Here is an 8,668-nt window from a genome sequence, read left to right as displayed (position 1 = left end):
CACCTCTGATTCCCGGCCTCTTATTCCCAGCATCTGATTCCCGGCCTCTGATTCCCGGCCTCTGATTCCCCGCTTCTGATTCTGATTCGCTGCCTCTGATTCCCCATCTCTGATTCCGCACATCTGATTCCCTGCCTCTGATTCCCCACCTCTGATTCCCCATATCTGATTCCCCGCCTCTGTTTCCCCGCCTCTGATTCCCCTCCTCTGATTCCCCAACTCTAATTCCCCGCCTCTGATTCCCCAGCTCTGATTCCCCGTGTTTGATTCCCTGCCTCTGATTCCCTGCCCTGATTCCCCATCTCTGTTTCACCGCCTTTGATTCGCCACCTCTGATTCCCCATATCTGATTCCCCGCCTCTGTTTCGCCGCCTCTGATTCCCTGCCTCTGATTCCCAACCTCTGATTCCACACCTCTGATTCCCCATATCTGATTCCCCGCCTCTGTTTCCCCGCCTCTGATTCCCTGCCCTTGTTTCCCCATATCTGATTCCCTGCCTCTGATTCCCCAACTCTGATTCCCCGCCTCTGATTCCCCAGCTCTGATTCCCCGCCTCTGATTTCCCGTGTTTGATTCCCTGCCTCTGATTCCCCGCCTCTGATTCCCCATCTCTGATTCACCGCCTTTGATTCGCCACCTCTGATTCCACATATCTGATTCCCCACCTCTGTTTCCCCGCCTCTGATTCCCCGCCTCTGATTCTCCATATCTCATTCCCCGCCTCTGAATCCCCATCTCTGATTCCCGGACTCTGATTCCTCACCTCTGATTCCCGGCCTCTTATTCCCAGCATCTGATTCCCGGCCTCTGATTCCCGGCCTCTGATTCCCCGCTTCTGATTCTGATTCGCTGCCTCTGATTCCCCATCTCTGATTCCGCACATCTGATTCCCTGCCTCTGATTCCCCACATCTGATTCCCCATATCTGATTTCCCGCCTCTGTTTCCCCGCCTCTGATTCCCCGCCTCTGTTTCCCCATATCTAATTCCCAACCTCTGATGCCCCAACTCTGTTTCCCTGCCTCTGATTCCCCGCGTTCTATTCCCTGCCTCTGATTCCCCGCCTGTGATTCCCCATCTCTGATTCACCACCTCTGATTCCCCACCTCTGATTCCCCATATCTAATTCCCCACCTCTGTTTGCCCGCCTCTGATTCCCCGCCTCTGTTTCCCCATATCTGATTCCCCACCTCTGAATCCCCAACTCTGATTCCCTGCCTCTGATTCGCCAGCTCTGATTCCCCGCCTTTGATTCCCCCCGTCTGTTTCCCAGCCTCTGAATCCCCGTGTCTGATTTCCTGCCTCTGATTCCCCGCCTCTGATTCCCCATCTCTGATTCACAGCCTCTGATTCCCCACCTCTGATTCCCCATCTCGGATTCCGCACATCTGATTCCCTGCCTATGATTCCCCGACTCTGATCCCCACCTCTGATTCCCAAGCTCTGATTCCCCGCCTCTGATTCCCCAACTCTGATTCCCCGCCTCTGATTCCCCAGCTCTGATTCCCCGCCTCTGATTCCCCGTGTTTGATTCCCTGCCTCTGATTCCCCGCCTCTGATTCCCCATCTCTGATTCACCGCCTTTGATTCGCCACCTCTGATTCCCCATATCTGATTCCTCGCCTCTGTTTCCCCGCCTCTGATTCCCCGCCTCTGATTCCCCAGCTCTGATTCCCCGCCTCTGATTTTCCGTGTTTGATTCCCTGCCTCTGATTCCCGGCCTCTGATTCCCCATCTCTGATTCACCGCCTTTGATTCGCCACCTCTGATTCCCCATATCTGATTCCCCGCCTCTGTTTCCCCGCCTCTGATTCCCCACCTCTGATTCCCCATATCTCATTCCCCGCCTCTGAATCCCCATCTCTGATTCCCGGACTCTGATTCCCCACCTCTGATTCCCGGCCTCTTATTCCCGGCATCTGATTCCGGCCTCTGATTCCCGGCCTCTGATTCCCTGCTTCTGATTCTGATTCCCTGCCTCTGATTCCCCATCTCTGATTCCGCACATCTGATTCCCTGCCTCTGATTCCCTGCCTCTGATTCCCCATCTCTGATTCCGCACATCTGATTCCCTGCCTCTGATTCCCCACCTCTGATTCCCCAGCTCTGATTCCCCGCCTCTGATTCCCCGCATCTGATTCCCTGCATCTGATTCCAAGCCTCTGATTCCCTGCCTCTGATTCCCAACCTCTGATTCCCCACCTCTGATTCCGCACATCTGATTCCCTGCCTCTTATTCCCCGACTCTGATCCCCACCTCTGATTCCCCAGCTCTGATTCCCCGCCTCTGATTCCCCGTGTTTGATTCCCTGCCTCTGATTCCCCGCCTCTGATTCCCGGCATCTGATTCCGGCCTCTGATTCCCGACCTCTGATTCCCTGCCTCTGATTCCCCAACTTTGATTCCCAGCCTCTGATTCCCCAGCTCTGATTCCCCGCACTGATTCCCTGTGTTTGATTCCCTGCCTCTGATTCCCCGCCTCTGATACCCCATCTCTGATTCACCGCATTTGATTCGCCACCTCTGATTCCCCATATCTGATTCTCCACCTCTGTTTCCCCGCCTCTGATTCCCCGCCTCTGATTCTCCATATCTCATTCCCCGCCTCTGACTCCCCATTTCTGATTCCCGTACTCTGATTCCCCACCTCTGATTCCCGGCCTCCTATTCCCAGCATCTGATTCCAGGCCTCTGATTCCCGGCCTCTGACTCCCCGCTTCTTATTCTGATTCCCTGCCTCTGATTCCCCGCCTCTGATTCCGCACATCTGATTCCCCGCCTCTGTTTCCCCATATCTAATTCCCCACCTCTGATGCCCCAACTCTGATTCCCCGCCTCTGATTCCCCGCTTCTGATTCTGATTCCCTGCCTCTGATTCCCCATCTCTGATTCCGCACATCTGATTCCCTGCCTCTGATTCCCCACCTCTGATTCCCCAGCTCTGATTCCCCGCCTCTGATTCCCCGCATCTGATTCCCTGCATCTGATCCCAAGCCTCTGATTCCCTGCCTCTGATTCCCAACCTCTGATTCCCCACCTCTGATTCCGCACATCTGATTCCCTGCCTCTGATTCCCCGACTCTGATCCCCACCTCTGATTCCCCAGCTCTGATTCCCCGCCTCTGATTCCCCGTGTTTGATTCCCTGCCTCTGATTCCCCGCCTCTGATTCCCCATCTCTGATTCATCGCCTTTGATTCCCAGCCTCTTATTCCAGGCATCTGATTCCGGCCTCTGATTCCCGACCTCTGATTCCCTGCCTCTGATTCCCCAACTTTGATTCCCAGCCTCTGATTCCCCAGCTCTGATTCCCCGCCTCTGATTCCCTGTGTTTGATTCCCTGCCTCTGATTCCCCGCCTCTGATACCCCATCTCTGATTCACCGCATTTGATTTGCCACCTCTGATTCCCCATATCTGATTCTCCACCTCTGTTTCCCCGCCTCTGATTCCCCGCCTCTGATTCTCCATATCTCATTCCCCGCCTCTGACTCCCCATTTCTGATTCCCGTACTCTGATTCCCCACCTCTGATTCCCGGCCTCCTATTCCCAGCATCTGATTCCAGGCCTCTGATTCCCGGCCTCTGACTCCCCGCTTCTTATTCTGATTCCCTGCCTCTGATTCCCCGCCTCTGATTCCGCACATCTGATTCCCCGCCTCTGTTTCCCCATATCTAATTCCCCACCTCTGATGCCCCAACTCTGATTCCCCGCCTCTGACTCCCCAGCTCTGATTCCCCGCCTCTGATTCTCCACATCCGATTCCCAATATCTGATTCCCCGCCTCTGTTTCCCCGCCCCTGATTCCCCACCTCTGTTTCCCCATATCTGATTCCCCGCCTCTGATTCCCAACTATGATTCCCCGCCTCTTATTCCCCAGCTCTGATTCCCTGCCTCTGATTCCCCGCGTTCTATTCCCTGCCTCTGATTCCCCGCCTGTGATTCCCCATCTCTGATTCACCACCTCTGATTCCCCACCACTGATTCCCCATATCTAATTCCCCGCCTCTGTTTGCCCGCCTCTGATTCCCCGCCTCTGTTTCCCCATATCTGATTCCCCGCCTCTGGATCCCCAACTCTGATTCCCTGCCTCTGATTCCCCAGCTTCATTCCCCGCCTTTGATTCCCCCCGTCTGATTCCCAGCCTCTGAATCCCCGTGTCTGATAACCTGCCTCTGATTCCCCGCCTCTGATTCCCCATCTCAGATTCACCGCCTCTGATTCCCCACCTCTGATTCCCCATCTCTGATTCCGCACATCCGATTCCCTGCCTCTGATTCCCCGACTCTGATTCCCCACCTTTGATTCCCCAGCTCTGATTCCCCGCCTCTGATTCCACAACTCTGATTCCCCGCCTCTGATTCCCCAGCTCTGATTCCCCGCCTCTGATTCCCCGTGTTTGATCCCCTGCCTCTGATTCCCCAGCTCTGATTCCCCATCTCTGATTCACCGCCTTTGATTCGCCACCTCTGATTCCCCATATCTGATTCCTCGCCACTGTTTCCCCGCCTCTGATTCCGCGCCTCTGATTCCCCATATCTCATTCCCCGCCTCTGATTCCCCATCTCTGATTCCCGGACTCTGATTCCCCACCTCTGATTCCCGACCTCTTATTCCCGGCATCTGATTCCGGCCTCTGATTCCCGGCCTCTGATTCCCTGCTTCTGATTCTGATTCCCTGCCTCTGATTCCCCATTTCTGATTCCGCACATCTAATTCCCTGCCTCTGATTCGCCACCTCTGATTCCCCATATCTGAATCCCCGCCTCTGTTTCCCCGTCTCTGATTCCCCGCCTCTGTTTCCCCATATCTAAGTCCCAGCCTCTGATTCCCCAACTTTGATTACCCACCTCTGATTCCATAGCTCTGATTCCCCGCCTCTGATTCCCCACCTCTGATTCCCCATACCTGATTCCCAGCCTCTGTTTCCCCGCCTCTGATTCCCCGCTTCTGTTTCCCCATATCTGATTCCCGGCCTCTGATTCCCTGCCTCTGATTCCCCGCCTCTGATTCCCTGCCTCTGATTCCCCATCTCCGATTCCGCACATCTGATTCCCTGCCTCTCATTCCCCGCCTCTGATTCCCCGCCTCTGATTCCCTGCCTCTGATTCCCAACCTCTGATTCCCCACCTCTGATTCCCCGTGTTTGATTCCCCGCCTCTGTTTCCCCGCCTCTGATTCCCCGCCTCTGATTCCACATCTCTGATTCACCACCTCTGATTCCCCGCGTCTGATTCCCCGCCTCTGATTCCCCATCTCTGATTCCCCATCTCTGATTCCCCAATTCTGATACCCCGCCTCTGATTCCCCAGCTCTGATTCCTCGCCTCTGATTCCCTTCCTCTGATTCCCAACCTCTGATTCCCCACCTCTGATTTCCAATATTGATTCCCTGCGTCTGATTCCCCGCCTCTGATTCCCCAACTCTGATTCCCCGCCTCTGATTCCCCAGCTCTGATTCCCCGCCTCTGATTCCCCGTGTTTGATTACCTGCCTCTGATTCCCGGCCTCTGATTCCCCATCTCTGATTCACCGCCTTTGATTCGCCACCTCTGATTCCCCATATCTGATTACCCGCCTCTGTTTCCCCGCCTCTGATTCCCCGCCTCTGATTCCCCATATCTCATTCCCTGCCTCTGAATCCCCATCTCTGATTCCCGGACTCTGATTCCCCACCTCTGATTCCCGGCCTCTTATTCCCGGCATCTGATTCCGGCCTCTGATTCCCGGCCTCTGATTCCCTGCTTCTGATTCTGATTCCCTGCCTCTGATTCCCCATCTCTGATTCCGCACATCTGATTCCCTGCCTCTGATTCCCCGCCTCTGATTCCCCGCCTCTGTTTCCCAATATCTAAGTCCCCGCCTCTGATTCCCCAACTCTGATTCCCCACCTCTGATTCCCCAGCTCTGATTCCACGCCTCTGATTCCCCGCATCTGATTCCCTGCATCTGATTCCAAGACTCTGATTCCCTGCCTCTGATTCCCAACCTCTGATTCCCCACCTCTGATTCCCCATATCTGAATCCCCGCCTCTGGTTCCCCGCCTCTGATTCCCCACCTCTGTTTCCCCATATCTGATTCCCGGCCTCTGATTCCCCGCCTCTGATTCCCCGCCTCTGATTCCCTGCCTCTGATTCCCCATCCCCGATTCCGCACATCTGATTCCCTGCCTCTGATTCCCCGCCTCTGATTCCCCGCCTCTGATTCCCTGCCTCTGATTCCCAACCTCTGATTCCCCACCTCTGATTCCCCATATCTGATTCCCCGCCTCTGTTTCCCCGCCTCTGATTCCCCTCCTCTGATTCCCCAACTCTAATTCCCCGCCTCTGATTCCCCAGCTCTGAATCCCCGTGTTTGATTCCCCGCCTCTGATTCCCTGCCTCTGATTCCCAACCTCTGATTCCACACCTCTGATTCCCCATATCTGATTCCCCGCCTCTGTTTCCCCGCCTCTGATTCCCCTCCTCTGATTCCCCAACTCTAATTCCCCGCCTCTGATTCCCCAGCTCTGATTCCCCGTGTTTGATTCCCTGCCTCTGATTCCCTGCCCTGATTCCCCATCTCTGTTTCACCGCCTTTGATTCGCCACCTCTGATTCCCCATATCTGATTCCCCGCCTCTGTTTCGCCGCCTCTGATTCCCTGCCTCTGATTCCCAACCTCTGATTCCACACCTCTGATTCCCCATATCTGATTCCCCGCCTCTGTTTCCCCGCCTCTGATTCCCTGCCCTTGTTTCCCCATATCTGATTCCCTGCCTCTGATTCCCCAACTCTGATTCCCCGCCTCTGATTCCCCAGCTCTGATTCCCCGCCTCTGATTTCCCGTGTTTGATTCCCTGCCTCTGATTCCCCGCCTCTGATTCCCCATCTCTGATTCACCGCCTTTGATTCGCCACCTCTAATTCCACATATCTGATTCCCCACCTCTGTTTCCCCGCCTCTGATTCCCCGCCTCTGATTCTCCATATCTCATTCCCCGCCTCTGAATCCCCATCTCTGATTCCCGGACTCTGATTCCTCACCTCTGATTCCCGGCCTCTTATTCCCAGCATCTGATTCCCGGCCTCTGATTCCCGGCCTCTGATTCCCCGCTTCTGATTCTGATTCGCTGCCTCTGATTCCCCATCTCTGATTCCGCACATCTGATTCCCTGCCTCTGATTCCCCACCTCTGATTCCCCATATCTGATTTCCCGCCTCTGTTTCCCCGCCTCTGATTCCCCGCCTCTGTTTCCCCATATCTAATTCCCAACCTCTGATGCCCCAACTCTGTTTCCCTGCCTCTGATTCCCCGCGTTCTATTCCCTGCCTCTGATTCCCCGCCTGTGATTCCCCATCTCTGATTCACCACCTCTGATTCCCCACCTCTGATTCCCCATATCTAATTCCCCACCTCTGTTTGCCCGCCTCTGATTCCCCGCCTCTGTTTCCCCATATCTGATTCCCCGCCTCTGAATCCCCAACTCTGATTCCCTGCCTCTGATTCGCCAGCTCTGATTCCCCGCCTCTGATTTCCCGTGTTTGATTCCCTGCCTCTGATTCCCCGCCTCTGATTCCCCATCTCTGATACACCGCCTTTGATTCGCCACCTCTGATTCCACATATCTGATTCCCCACCTCTGTTTCCTCGCCTCTGATTCCCCGCCTCTGATTCTCCATATCTCATTCCCCGCCTCTGATTCCCCACCTCTGATTCCCGGCCTCTTATTCCCAGCATCTGATTCCCGTCCTCTGATATCCCGCTTCTGATTCTGATTCCCTGCCTCTGATTCCCCATCTCTGATTCCGCACATCTGATTCCCTGCCTCTGATTCCCCACCTCTGATTCCCCATATCTGATTTCCCGCCTCTGTTTCCCCGCCTCTGATTCCCCGCCTCTGTTTCCCCATATCTAATTCCCAACCTCTGATGCCCCAACTCTTATTCCCTGGCTCTGATTCCCCGCGTTCTATTCCCTGCCTCTGATTCCCCGCCTGTGATTCCCCATCTCTGATTCACCACCTCTGATTCCCCACCTCTGATTCCCCATATCTAATTCCCCGCCTCTGTTTGCCCGCCTCTGATTCCCCATATCTGATTCCCCGCCTCTGAATCCCCAACTCTGATTCCCTGCCTCTGATTCCCCAGCTCCGATTCCCCGCCTTTGTTTCCCCCGTCTGATTCCCAGCCTCTGAAACCCCGTGTCTGATTTCTTGCCTCTGATTCCCCGCCTCTGATTCCCCATCTCTGATTCACAGCCTCTGATTCCCCACCTCTGATTCCCCATCTCTGATTCCGCACATCTGATTCCCTGCCTCTGATTCCCCGACTCTGATCCCCACCTCTGATTCCCCAGCTCTGATTCCCCGCCTCTGATTCCCCAACTCTGATTCCCCTCCTCTGATTCCCCATCTCTGATTCCCCGCCTCTGATTCCCCGTGTTTGATTCCCTGCCTCTGATTCCACGCCTCTGATTCCCCATCTCTGATTCATCGCCTTTGATTCGCCACCTCTGATTCCCCATATCTGATTCCTCGCCTCTGTTTCCCCGCCTCTGATTCCCCGCCTCTGATTCCCCATATCTCATTCCCCGCCTCTGATTCCCCATCTCTGATTCCCGGACTCTGATTCCCCACCTCTGATTCCCGGCCTCTTATTCCCGGCATCTGATTCCGGTCTCTGATTCCCG

This window comes from Narcine bancroftii, unplaced genomic scaffold, assembly GCF_036971445.1.
Source record: "Narcine bancroftii isolate sNarBan1 unplaced genomic scaffold, sNarBan1.hap1 Scaffold_158, whole genome shotgun sequence".
In the NCBI taxonomy this organism is placed as follows: domain Eukaryota; kingdom Metazoa; phylum Chordata; class Chondrichthyes; order Torpediniformes; family Narcinidae; genus Narcine; species Narcine bancroftii.
This window is presented reverse-complemented; position numbering follows the sequence as displayed.